This window comes from Zingiber officinale, chromosome 4A (genome assembly GCF_018446385.1).
Source record: "Zingiber officinale cultivar Zhangliang chromosome 4A, Zo_v1.1, whole genome shotgun sequence".
NCBI classification, from domain to species: domain Eukaryota; kingdom Viridiplantae; phylum Streptophyta; class Magnoliopsida; order Zingiberales; family Zingiberaceae; genus Zingiber; species Zingiber officinale.
The window spans coordinates 118,139,839-118,154,714 of record NC_055992.1 but is presented as its reverse complement, the minus strand read 5'-3'; positions in this window follow the sequence as shown (position 1 = coordinate 118,154,714).

Genomic DNA, 14,876 nt, shown 5'->3' with positions numbered 1-14,876 from the left:
CATATACATGGTCTAATCCAATAACCAAACCCAATAAGCATAAATTATATCACTTTAAAGGGTTCAGATCGTATTCACATATGTAACTTACAAATAAGCCCACCTAATAAGGATAATTATATCCAACAATCTTCCACTTGGGTTATATGTGAGTTGTATGTGGAATACAAGTAAAACTTTAGTAGATATCAAACTTTATGGGTATAAGATACCCATGCAAACAATTTGATCCATTAACTTCATTAGTATAGGACTAAAGAGGTCATAGCTACTATATATGATCGTAACAAGTCTCAACAGTAATCACAATACCAATATCATTAATGACATAGATCAAGATGTAGATGTGTAAGAGTGAAAATTACATGAAATGTGATCAGTACATGTCAATTTTCAACTGGTCCTACGATGACCTCAAAAGAGGTCAGATTATATTTGTAAAATACTTTATGCTAAACTGCAATAGTAAATCATGATCAACTTTTTGATTCCAAAAAGAATTTTTATCATATTTACAAACATCAAATGCTAAACAACAATAGTAAATGTTGATATCACATTTAGAGTGACAAACAAACATATAAATTTCCATTAATGTTTTAAACTTTAAGTACGTACAATAATTAAAACAAATGTTTGTCTTTCTTAATTTACATAGAGTAATAAAAATAAATACAGACTCCTACTAGATAAGTTCTTCTTTCATAAGAAGAACTCTTATATCCACAACATGCGCATGAAACACCTTAGGCACCAAGCCTTTGGTGAGTGGATCAGCCAACATGGAATCTATTCTGATGTGCTCTACCATAGTTTAACAACTCTGAACTCTTTCTTTAACTGCTAGAAACTTGATGTCGATGTGTTTAGACTTTGACAAACTGCGATTGTTCTTGGCATAAAGTTCTGTGGCTTTATTATCACAATAGATCCTTAGTGGCTTGTCAATGTCATCAACAATTTGTAATGTTGTGATGAAGTTCTGCAGCTAAATCCCGTGATTGGATGCTTCGTAGCATGCTACTAACTCTGCCTCCATAGTAGAAGTGGCTACTAGCATCTGCTTGACCCTCTTCCAGGATATTGCCCTTTCAGCAAGCATGAAGATATAGCCCGAAGTGGACCTCCTGCTATCCAAGCATTTAGCAAAATCAGAGTCAGAATATCCAATCACCTTCAAGTGATCTGATCTCCGATACGTGAGCATATATCTTTTAGTTCTTTGCAAAGACTGCATCACTCTCTTTAAAGCTTTCCAGTGTAACGGTCCTGAGTTACTAATATATCTACTTAACATCCCCACTATAAATACTATATCTGGTCGAGTACAAGCTTGTGCATACATGAGACTTCCCACTGCTGACGCATATGGGAATTGCTCCATATCCTTTATTTCAAGTTCAAGCTGTAGACACTGCTACAAGCTGAACTTGTCACCTCTTGACACAGGTGTGTCATCGGGTGTACAATTTTGCATATCATACCTTATAAGCACCTTTTCAATATAGGCCTGTTGTGAAAGTCCAAGAATGCCTCTTGAATGATCATGATAGATCTATATACCTAAAACAAAGGATGTTTCACCAAGATCTTTTATTTCAAAATTACCAGATAGAAATGACTTACTTTGAAGCAGCAGATCCTTATTATTGCTCGTAAGCAATATATCATCCATATACAAAATAAGTGTAACAAACTTGTTCCCACTGAACTTGACATATATGTACTAATCAATGAGGTTCTCTTTAAATCCAAATGAGGTAACCACTTGATCAAATTTCCGGTACCACTGATGAGACGTCTGTTTTAAATCATAAATGAACTTCTTTAATCTACATACTAGGTGCTTTGAGTCCTTAGACTCAAAGTTCTATGGTTGCACCATATATATAGACTCATATATGTCTCTATTGAGGAATGCAATCTGTATGCCCATTTGATGTAACTCCAAATCATAATGAGCCACAAGTGACATGATTACCCTAAGAGAGTCTTTCGCCGACACAAGTGAGAAAGTCTTCTTGTAATCAATGTTTTCTTTTTGAGTGAATCTCTTGGCAACAAAATGAGTCTTATACTTTTCAACATTGCCCCTTAAATCCCGCTTGGTTTTAAATACCCATTTACAACCAACAGGCTTCTTCCCTTCAAGCAATTCGACAAGTTCCCAAACGTCATTGTCTTTCATAGACTTCAACTCTTCTTGCATGACGTCAATCCACCTTTCAAGATTAGAGTATTGTTTGACTTCTTGGAAAGATCTAGGATCACTTTCCAACCCTATGTCAAAATCATGTTCTTGGAGATAAACATAATCATGAGAATTCATGGTTCTCCGTTCCCTTGTGGATCGCCTTAAAGGCACTTGTGTTTGAGGTGGTTGAGGTACTTGCTCATCAATATGAGGTAATACTTTAATTTCAGTGGCTGGTTCCTCCAATTGCATTGGAGATGTCATGGGAATATCTTGGTTCACTACACTCACTAGATGTATGATACCCATAATGTGCGGTATGGTAACCATACCGCTACTAATTACACTAGTAGCAACCACAGGAGGATCGTCAATACTTTCCTCAAAAGATACTTCCTTGATTTTATTACTCCCACTGTCCTCAATGAACTTGGCGTTTCCCATTTCGAAGAAGGATCCATTAGAGGGATCAAAAAAAATTATACCCTTTTAACTTCTCAGAATAACTTATAAAATTACAGCTGGCCGTTCTTGAGTCTAGTTTCCTTTCATTAGGCTTGTAAGGCTTAGCTTCAGCTGGACAACCCCAGACGTATAAGTGCCTAATGCTAGGCTTCTTACTCGTCGACATCTCGAATGAGATTTTAGTTACTGCCTTACTAGGCATTCTATTGAGTAGGTAAACTATAGTCTTAAGTGCTTCACTCCACAAGGACTCTGGTAGATAAGTGAAAGTCATCATACTTCTTACCATGTCTTTTAGGGTTCAATTGCGATGCTCAGCTATACCATTCTGACTGGGTGTACCAGACATGATATACTGAGGCACAATTCCACACTTAGCAAGGTAATTTGTAAAAGGTCCTAGACATTGTTCACCTGATCCATCATATCGACCGTAATATTCACCTCTACGGTCGGATCAGATAGCTTTAATTTTCTTACCTAGTTGAAGTTCAACTTTGGCTTTGAAAATTTTTAACATGTCCAAAAATTATGATTTCTCATGAATAAGGTACAGATAGCTAAATCTGGAATAGTCATCTATGAAGCTAATAAAATAAGTGTGTCCATTCCAAGATGCCTTAGGAAATGGTCCACAAATATCCATATATATTAGCTCCAAAACATCACTATAACGGCAAACCCCCTTATTCATTTTGTTAATGGTCTTTTCCTTGAGACATTCTATGCAGATATCAAAGTCTGACATGTCAAGAGAATCGAGAATTCCATGTGGCATTAACCTTTCTAGGTGTTATTTTGATATATGTCTTAAATGCCTATGTCACAACATGGAATAATTCTCGTTAGTCAATTTACGTTTTATACTTATACTATCCATTATCACGTTGTTAATTGCAAGAATAAATGTGTTCAATTTATAAAGCTTATCAACCAAGGAACTATTGCCAACCAACACTAAATTAAAGAAAATACTAAAAATTCTATTTCTAAATGAACAAGAATAACCTGATTTGTCCAAACAAGAAATTGAAATTAAATTCCGTCGAAAAGATGATACAATAAATGTATTTTCTAAATTCAAAAAAATATTGGTTCCTAAACAAAGCCTAAAAACACTAATTGACTCGACTTTAAGCCTTCTTTTCATTTCCTGTATAGATGTATTTTTCGCCATTAAGCGGAAGTTGGCTCTTGAGACAACCTTGTATAGTGACACTTATGTGAGTAATAACACCGGTATCTATTCACCAAGTGTTAGTGGGTACTATAGCTAAATTAACTTCCGAACTAACAAAATTTTGAAAACTCTCAGAATCTGCAGTATGCTTTCCTTTTCCTTTATTGATCCTATCTCTCTTCATGCTTGAACCTTGAGATCTAGGTGCTAGGTGAGCACTTTCAGGTGTCTTAAGCCTCAGTCTCTCCCTTATGTTTCCTTTTCTAGTATACCGCATGGTTACCAACTTCGTAAGAAGTGTGGTAATCTCGACCTTTTCATTTGAGGTGAATCAGTTTGCTAATCGATCCAAGAAACTCCTAGCATCTCCTCCCTCATAGGTGCGGGATGATCATTCCTTAATGCATAGTCTAAGTTCATGCAGCCTAAGACTACGATCACATATTCTTTCCGTTCAGCAAAGTTTGAACCAGTTGTTGGGACCGAATATGTAGCTAGAGGGTGGGGGGGGGGGGGGGGGGGGGAATAGCTCGGCGCGATCCTTGTGCTTTTCGTTGCTTGTTTCTTCAAGATATGCAGCGGAAAATACAGAGAAACAAAATACACAACGCTAACAAGAGGATTTACTTGGTATCCACCTCACAAGAGGTGACTAATCCAAGGATCCACACACTCACGCACCCTCCACTATGAAAACACTCTTTTATGGTAACTACCAAAGGCGGAAAAGCCCTACAATACTCTCAGTACAAGAAGAAAACAAGGGGAAAACAAATACAAGAATTCTTACAGGTTTGACAACTGAAAACCCTAACCCTAGTTTCTCCTTCTTGCTTTGATCCGCCTCTTGACTTGAAAAACTTCCAAGAACCTTCAAAAACTGGCGATCTAAACTTCAGAGAGATGTTGTGGAGTCGCTGGTGAAGATCGGAGCTGAACAGTGTAAGGGTTTGGTGAAGAAAGAGCTCGACAATGACTTTAATCGACGCCAACGGTCGGATCCCGATCGATTGGATTGCTCCCAATCGATCGGGGAGGCTTTGGATCGATCGGCTGATCGATCAAGAGTGCCTCTGTGCTCTCGGGAATTTACCTGGATCGATCGGCTGATCGATCCAGGGCTAATTGTGCGAAATCACACCTCCCAATCGATCCACTGATCGATTGGGGAATCTGGATCGATCGGCCGATCGATCCAGAGCTGTTATGTTCGCGCGACACTTCTCCCCAATCGATCCACTAATCGATTGGGAGAAGCTTGTCGTGGGGACTCGCCCAATCGATCAGCTGATCGATTGGGCATGAGCCAATCGATCGACTGATCGATCCAGCTCATGGTTTTTGCCCAAAACCAAGTCCAAAGTTCCCTAAACCAACATCCGGTCAACCATGACCTGTTGGTACATCATACCTAGCATCCGACCACCCTTGACCTGCTAGGATTCCCTCACCAAGTGTCCAGTCAATCCTTTGGCCCACTTGAACTTATCTTCACCAGGTGTCCGATCAACCTTGATCCACCTGGATTTCCCGTGCCAAGTATCCGGTCAATCCTTTTGACCTACTTGGGCTTCCCAACACCAGATGTCTAACAAACTTGATCCATCTGAATTTCCTGTACCTGGCTTCACTCACCAGGACTTTCAACTGCCTAGCTTCATTCACTAGGACTTCTCATCTGTCTGACTTCACTCACCAAGACTTTTAACTGCCTAGCTTCACTCACTAGGACTTCCCATCTGCCTGGCTTTACTCACCAGGACTTTCCCAATTGCCCGGCTTCGCTCACCAGGTCTTTTACCTGCCTAGCTTTACTCACTAGGACTTCCCATCTGCCTAGCTTCACTCACCAGGACTTTCAACTGCCTAGCTTCACTCACTAGGACTTCCCATCTGCCTGGCTTCACTCACCAGGACTTTCTCAATTGCCTGGCTTCACTCACCAGGTCTTTCACTATGCCTAGCTTCACTCACTAGGTCTTTCACCTGGCTTCACTCACTAGGATTTTCCTTCTGCCTGGCTTCACTCACCAGGACTTTCATCTAACTTCACTCACTAGGATTTTCCAGTCAAATATCCAATCAACCTTGACCTACTTGACTCTCCTTCACAATCTCCCCACATGAACAATTGTACCTGTAATCTTCATGTGTTGTCTATATGTATTGTGAAACATCGAAATCCAAACATCAAGACTCGAGCTTGACTCAATTCAAGCTCAGTCAACTTGGTTAACCTTGACCTGAGAAATATTGCACCAATAATCTCCCCCTTTTTGATGTTTGACAATATCACATTTAAGTTAGGCTAATCCCATAGTCTCAACTCCCTTCATGCCACTAGGTTATGAAGACGTAAGTTAAACCCTACACTCTCCTCCTAAGAGGGCAAACTCTCTCTTAGATAATGAAGGCCTAACTTAAACCTTTTCATTTTCCCCCTATTGGCACACATCAAATCCCTACATGCCTCATCTTTGGGCACATAACAGAAACAAAACCCTCCTCCTGAAGAGTTACCCTACGTTGTTCACAACTTCACTCGTTGTTCACAACATAATAACGAAGATCCCATACCCTTCATTATTCTTAACGCCCATCCTTGAGCATATACCACTTGGTATATTCATGTGTTGTATACAACTTCACTCGTTGTCTTCACACTCGATTCAAATGAAGGTCCCATAGCCTTCATTATCATCAAATGCTCATTCATGAGTATGCACCACTTGGAACAATGAAGATATCCACTCTCCATTGTAGTCAAATGCTCAACCTTGAGCATTTTCATGAAAGAAGGTTACCCACCTTCCAAGGTGTATGAAAATTAAATTTTCATGTCCTTAAAGAGTAACTCCCCCTAAAGACATAGTCGTGACTTCTGTCATTGCACCAATAATGACTTGAAATCCCTAAACCTTTAGGAAACCCAAATTTAGAAGTTTTGAGGTTCAAAATTTTATTATTGAAACCAAACCTCAACCTAAATTTCTACTTAGTCTTCCTTAACCAATCCATCCTTGTTTTCATCATGAAAACTCCCCCTAAATGTATACACATGTGTTTTGAGGGGTTAGAAATGGTTACCTAGACTAAAGGAGGTCCAAAATGCTAAAATCAGACTTTACCAGCCAAAATCAGCATTCCTAATCGATTGGAGTTGGGTCCCAATCGATTGAACCTGCTTGAATCGATCCACTGATCGATTCAGTAGGGCTGGATCGATCGGTGGATCGATCCAGGAAGCTTCTGTTCGTGAGAAGCTTGCTCTCAATCGATTGGCTGATCGATTGAGGCACTTTAATTGATCCACTGATTGATTGAAGCTCTGAAAAGGTTGAAATTCAATTTCAGTCAATTTCAGAAATCCCTAGAAAAATCTACAAAATTTCAAAAATCATAAAAAATTGTGTAAACATTGTTTAGGACATATATTATCATGAAAAAAAATAGTTTTCTAAGAAAATACTTCATATTTTTAAAAATTGACACAAACTAGAAAACTTGTAAAAACTTTAGTGTTTTCTTTCAAGTTTGTACCTAACTAATCAATGATGATTACTATCAAAAGATAGCCTTCATCAAGATTTTCCAAAAGCATTTAAAATGATTTTCAAAACCAATATCCAACCATGTTCCTTGGGTTCTATGCACATGACTTGTACATTAGCTTTCCCAATGATTGAAAAACATACAACTATGTGTTTTGATGAACCTAAAACTCAAAAGAATGTACTAAATCAATACTTGAGTTTTGTTCATCATCCTAACATCTCACTTGTATCTAATGTGTACTAAAAACACATACAAGTCACCTTATAGGTCTTTGTGAGATGTAAAATTTGGGTTTTACCCTAATCTAGGGATCATGCATATCTACCTAGGCATTTTAGAAATATTTAACATCCACCAAGGATGTTTCTTGTTAATGAATACCATTTGATCCTTAAATTTCAAGAAATTAAACATAATGTATGATGGTGTTATGACATACATCAAACATAAATACTTTTCAAAAGAAAGTTTCCTATGACTATATGATGTATGTATGACATGACATGATATTTTTGTGCTTTTCATAATAGAGCATGAATGCAAAAATGAACATGATGTCATGACACATAATGAGCAACCAAAACATGACAAATTAGCATAAATAAAATACATAGATTACCTATCTAAGTATCCTAAAATTTTAGCTAACTTAACATTAAACCTAGATTGCCCCTATTTCATCAAGAAAATGCCAAAACCCAACTTGACATTTCTTTTACTCTTAATTTGTTGTGCCAATTGAAATTAACTATATTCCTCGAATTTTGGCACAATCTACTCTTCCAAGAATCACCATTTGAGTTAAGGCATAGATTGCCTTTAATCCCTTAAGAACATATCAAAAACCCAACTTGGTAGTTCTTATGATTTTCTCAATCTGTGTCAATTAAAATATCATCCAATTTATCAATTTGACACATTTTACTCTTATAAGAGTAAATAACACTTCTTTTCATTTTCAAAGGTTAATAATAGCCTTGAAAATACTCTTCGAGTGTCAACTTCATCAAAGTTGGGTTAACTACCCTTCTAATTAGAGTTGACACTCTCTAACCCATATAAGGGGTAGAGAAAATGCTCCTAGGAACCCAAAACCTATTGGTGTTCCTTGGATGCTCTAGGTACTTGCTAGGGATAACCTCCCTAGATGCCTTCCTAGTGACTTTGTTCGGCTTTTTAGAAGCCTTGGTCACCTTTTCTAGGTCAACCCTAGGGATTTCTTCCCTTGTGACCTTTTTAGTGACTTTCTTGGACTTCTTAGAAGTCTTAGTCACATTTGTTGCAAAAAAACTCTTAGGGATGATTTCCCTAGTATTTTTGACTTGACCATTTGACCTAGGATTGGTTCCATAACTATATGGAACCCTATGGTAAGAAATTACATCCTTCGTAGCCTTAGGTTTGTATCCCAAACCTCTATGGCCATTGGATGACTTTTGTACTCCTAGACCTAGGCTATGCTCATTTTGCCCTTTTAGGATATTTTTCATCCTTTTTAGGGTCTTTTCTAATTTATCAAGTCTTGACCTCAAGAGTTGATTTTCCACCATTAAGTCCTTAGTTTTTGATTTTTCATTAACACCTTGAGCATTTTTGTTTCTAGGCTTATAACTATGATCCCTAGTGTTATTACCTAGACTTTTACCTACCTTCCTAATCCTAGGTGTGGTAGTCTTATCATGGAGAGCCACATATTTTTCCTTGAAGCTCTCATGCTTTCTATTCTTATGGTAAATAACATTAAAATAATAAAAATTAGAACTAGCATGCTTTTTACCATTATTCAAGGGAGTAGACTCAATAAATGATACCTTTCTTTTTACCTTGGAGGCTCCCCCTTGAGTTGTGCTTCCTCCATGAGCCTTGATCGCTTTTTTCCCCTTGAGACATTGGCTCCTATAATGTCCCTTTTGATTGCAAGAAAAGCATACAATGTGCTCCTTGCTCTTCTTGTTCTGGGAGCAGTCTCTTTGGGCTTCTCCTTGCCCTTTAGTGCCACTTGGCTCTTCTTCATAACCAAATTAGGGCACTTGCTCTTATAATGCCCATGTTCCCTACATTCAAAACATATAATATGATTTTTATTTTTAATTGAAACATTTATACCTTCATGTGTAGGGATGTCATCTTCTCCTTTGGATCCGGAGGTAGAGGCTTCCTCCTGATCCGAAAATGATTTTCCTCCAATAGATTTGACTTGACTTGTGGAGGTGGAAGCTTCTTCATCCTCTTCTTCTCTTGATCCGGATGTGGAGACTTCTTCTTGCTCCGGTGTCAATAATCCACACTCCCCCTCAATCCTAGAGGTGGAGGCTTCATCATCTTCATCTTGTATGTGAAACAAAGAGTATGCTCCCTCTTTGTCCTTTTCATTTAATTCCTTTGAAGATGAAGCTTGTTGGACTTCTTCTTCGGAAGTTGAGCATCTCTCAACCTCGGAGTCCTCTTCCTCTTGGTCTTGCTCCAATGAGTCACCCTCTTTGGATTCTTCTTGGTTTGGTACAGTGGAGGGGATCTCATGAATCTTTGCCAATTTGCTCCATAGCTCTTTGGCATCTTCAAATTCTCCAATTTTCTCCAAGATGTTGCCCGGCAATAAATTGACCAAAAGCTTGGTCACTTTGTCATTGGCCTCACATATTTGGATTTGTTCTTGGCTCCACTTGCTCCTCTTGAGTACTTTGCCCTTGGAATTTGTTGGAGCTTCAAATCCTTCCATTAGAGCAAACCATTGCTCTATCTCCATTATCAAGAAATTCTTGATCCTTAATGTCCAAAGATCGAAGCTTGTTGAAATAAATGATGGAGGCACCCTTGTATCGAATCCAAGTCCGTCTTGGAATTCCATTGAAGTTGAGCTTGATAAAATCTTTGACTTGAAGAATTTTGCTCCAACTTCTTCACCCTCTAGCTCTTTGCCCCTTCCGGCGATGATTCCGGTGAAGAGCAACCCGCTCTGATACCACTTGTTGGGACCGAATATGTAGCTAGAGGGGGGTGAATAGCTCGGCGCGATCCTTGTGCTCTTCGTTGCTTGTTTCTTCAAGATATGCAACGGAAAATACAGAGAAACAAAATACACAACGCTAACAAGAGGATTTACTTGGTATCCACCTCACAAGAGGTGACTAATCCAATGATCCACACACTCACGCACCCTCCACTATGAAAACACTCCTTTATGGTAACTACCAAAGGCGAAGAAGCCCTACAATACTCTCAGTACAAGAAGAAAACAAGGGGAAAACAAATACAAGAATTCTTACAGGCTTGACAACTGAAAACCCTAACCCTATTTTCTCCTTCTTGCTTTTGATCTGCCTCTTGACTTGGAAAACTTCCAAGAACCTTCAAGAACTGGCGACCTAAACTTCAGAGAGATGCTGTGGAGTCGCTGGTGAAGATCAGAGCTGAACAGTGTAAGGGTTTGGCGAAGAAAGAGCTCGACAACGACTTTAATCGACGCCAATGGTCGGATCCCGATCGATTGGATTGCTCCCAATCGATCGGGGAGGCTTTGGATCGATCGGCTGATCGATCCAGAGCGCCTCTGTGCTCTCGGGAATTTGCCTGGATCGATCGGCTGATCGATCCAGGGCTTATCGTGCGAAATAGCACCTCCCAATATCCACCGATCGATTGGGGAATCTGGATCGATCGATCGATCGATCCAGAGCTGTTCTGTTCGCGCGACACTTCTCCCCAATCGATCCACTGATCGATTGGGAGAAGCTTGTCGTGGGGACTCGCCCAATCGATCAGTTGATCGATTGGGCATGAGCCAATCGATCGGCTGATCGATCCAGCTCATGATTTTTGTTCAAAACCAAGTCCAAAGTCCCCTAAACCAACATCTGGTCAACCATGACCTGTTGGTACATCATGCTTAGCATCCGACCACCCTTGACCTGCTAGGACTCCTTCACCAAGTGTCCAGTCAATCCTTTTTACCCACTTGGACTTATCTTTACCAGGTGTCCGATCAACCTTGATCCACCTGGATTTCCCATGCCAAGTATCCGGTCAATCCCTTTGACCTACTTGGGCTTCCCAACACCAGATGTCTGATCAATCTTGATCCATCTGAATTTCCTATGTCTGGCTTCACTCACCAGGACTTTCAACTGTCTAGCTTCACTCACTAGGACTTCCTATCTGCCTGGCTTCACTCACCAGGACTTTCAACTGCATAGCTTCATTCACTAGGACTTCCCATCTGCCTGACTTTACTCACCAGGACTTTCCCATTTGCTTGGCTTCACTCACCAGGTCTTTCACCTACCTAGCTTCACTCACTAGGACTTCCCATCTGCCTGGCTTCACTCACCAGGACTTTCAATTGCCTAGCTTCACTCACTAGGACTTCCCATCTGCCTGGCTTCACTCACCAGGACTTTCCCAATTGCCTGGCTTCACTTACCAGGTCTTTCACCTGGCTTCACTTACCAGGTCTTTCACCTGGCTTCACTCACCAGAATTTTCCTTCTACCTAGCTTCACTCACCAGGACTTTCATCTAGCTTCACTCACTAGGATTTTCCAGTCAAATATCCAGTCAACCTTGACCTACTTGACTCTCCTTCACAATCTCCCCACATGAACAATTGCACCTGCAATCTTCATGTGTTGTCTATATGTATTGTGAAACATCGAAATCCAAACATCAAGACTCGAACTTGACTCAATTCAAGCTCAGTCAACTTGGTCAACCTTGACCTGGGGAATATTGCACCAACACCAGTTAGTGTTGGGATGTTATTAATGTTGGCAGTTACAGATTGCACTGAAATTAAAGAGAGAAATTTATTTAAGCTCACGATTTTACTATAGCCAAGAACATATAAGTAATATTAAATTATGCAAATAAAATAAAATTTTAAATGTATATAAATGAGCTTTTTATGAGATACCAAGCACAATATAATGTGTCTTCCTTTGAGCCGACACATTATTTGTTAGTGATACTCTCTAATATAACTTAAACTTTAAATAGTTACACAATGTGCTTTCCTATGGACCGACCCATTGTGCGCATAATATGATACTTTATATGAGTTATATTTTGGTCCATAGCTTACAACAACCTTAATCGACCACATAATATGTCTTTCTTTGGGCCGACATATTTTGTGCATGATTTGAATAAAATAATATTTTGTTCTACAGTTGTAAGCTACCTGATGTATATATCTGGTATAAAAGTAATCTTCCTTTGGGTCGATTATTTTTAGCATAGATATACGTCTACCAACACAAAATACACCAAACCTACCTAAGGTGTCTTCCTTTGGGCTGACATATTAATTCAACTTAGTAGCACGTTGTGTGAATAAACTCAAGAAAATTTCAGGAACTTAATTCGAACAGAAATTATTTAATCAACCTTAACATAAAATTAGGTTTACTTAATTGATACCTAATGCTAATTGATTGATATGATCCAATTAATTATCCCAATCGATTCGAAAGTTTAATATACGCGATCATATAATTATATATAGAATTATGAAAGAGCTCCGTTTAGTTCTACAATTAAATAGTATTATTTAAGACTATTTAATTAATTTATTTATTGTTAATATTGAAACAGTGATATAAATTTTTATCTCTTTCTACTGTTCGCGTCGAAATATTATTTAAATAGTAATATTGAAATAGTGATACGGATGTGTGCTGCAGGGTAATATTTTCGTATAACACTATTTCATTAAATAGTTTGTTTATTTAAAGAAACAATATTTTTTTCAATAGATTAACGATAAATTTACTCGAATCGATTAAAAAAAAATTAATTGAAACCGAAACAATCAATCAATTAAAATCAATTCTAATATATTGATAATTGAAATAGTCATGAGTTTAAGATAGGAAATTAATTAAGAATAATTTTTAATTAATTTTTATAAATTCTATTCAATGTTTTAGATCTGGTAATCGATTGGTTGATCAAATCAATCGATTAAATCATCGCTAATGGAAGATCAGCCTTTCATAGATTTTCTATAAAAATTTTCGATGATCAGAAATTTATATTAAATAAAAAAACTTGATCTAGCATACAAATAATAAATCGATCAAAAACTTAAATTTTATTGCTAATAAAAATGACCAAACTGATACTCTGATACATAGGATCGAAAATAATTTAGATATCTCCATAATTACATGATTTTGTCTACTTTGGACCTAAATCTTCATAGTTTCTCTTTAACTCTACCCAAAATATTTCATGTCAATAGAAATATCTTTAATTCTCTTATAAACTTATGATTTTCTTAATGTGAGATTATATTTGCAACTTTACGTCCTCATCAGTGATGCATTTAGATTTGTCTCGGAATCATATCACTGGAGAGATACCTGTGAGCATGGTCAACCTCATTAACTTATTATATTTGGATTTGTCATCTAATGAATATTTTGGACGTATACCAGATTTTTTGGGCAACCTCTCTAGCTTGTTACTTATGGATTTGTCATCTAATGAATTTTCTGGACGCATACCGGATGCTGTGTACAATCTCATCTGTTTGGAAGAGTTCTATCTGATAATAATATTTCAGGTCAAATAACTAGAAAACATGGGTGGTCTTTCACAACTTAAGGTATTTTGATGCATCAATGAATAACTTGATGGCGCACATACCATTGAGTTTGGGTGATCTATGCAACTTGGAGACTCTCGATTTGTCCTTGAATAATATTGGTGGAGAACTAACAAATCTACTTGATGGTTTGGCTAAATGTCCACAAGGATCTCAGTTATGGAAGTTTAACATTCATGGTAATAAGTTAAGTGGGTCAATCCCTTTTAGTCTTGGGCAATTATCTCAACTGTAATTCTTGGATATCTCATGGAATTTATTATAAGGTAACATGACTGATGCTCACTTCTCCAAGCTCACTGACTTGAGTGATTTGGATATATCTTATAACTCCTTGAATTTGATTTTATCAGATGATTGGGTTCCTCCTTTTCATGCTGAGAAGATCCATATGAGCTCTTGTAATTTGGGAACTACATTTTCTTCCTGGATTCAAATACAAACAACTTTGGAAGACTTATCTTTCTGGAGTTGGACTTTTTATGGAAATATTCCAAGTTGGTTCTCGGATTTCATGTTCAATAATTCACAATTTCAACTTGACATAAGCTCAAATAATTTGAATGGTCAGTTACCTTCTAGTTTATCCAACATCATGGATCTATCAAATAACCCCTCTGAAGGAACAATTCCATTAAGTTATGCAAAATTTGAATATGCTAAAGTATTAAAGTTGTCCAATGACCATATCCATGGTAGTTTACCGGCCTTCTTTTGCAATTTCACTAATTTATATATGCTGCACCTATCCAACAATTACTTATCGGGCAAAGTCCCAAATTGTCATGGCTTATATCTGTTGGTACAATCGACCTCTAGGATTTCGATGTTTGACAATATACCTAAGTTTGGTCAATTTAACCAAGGGTTGATCCAAA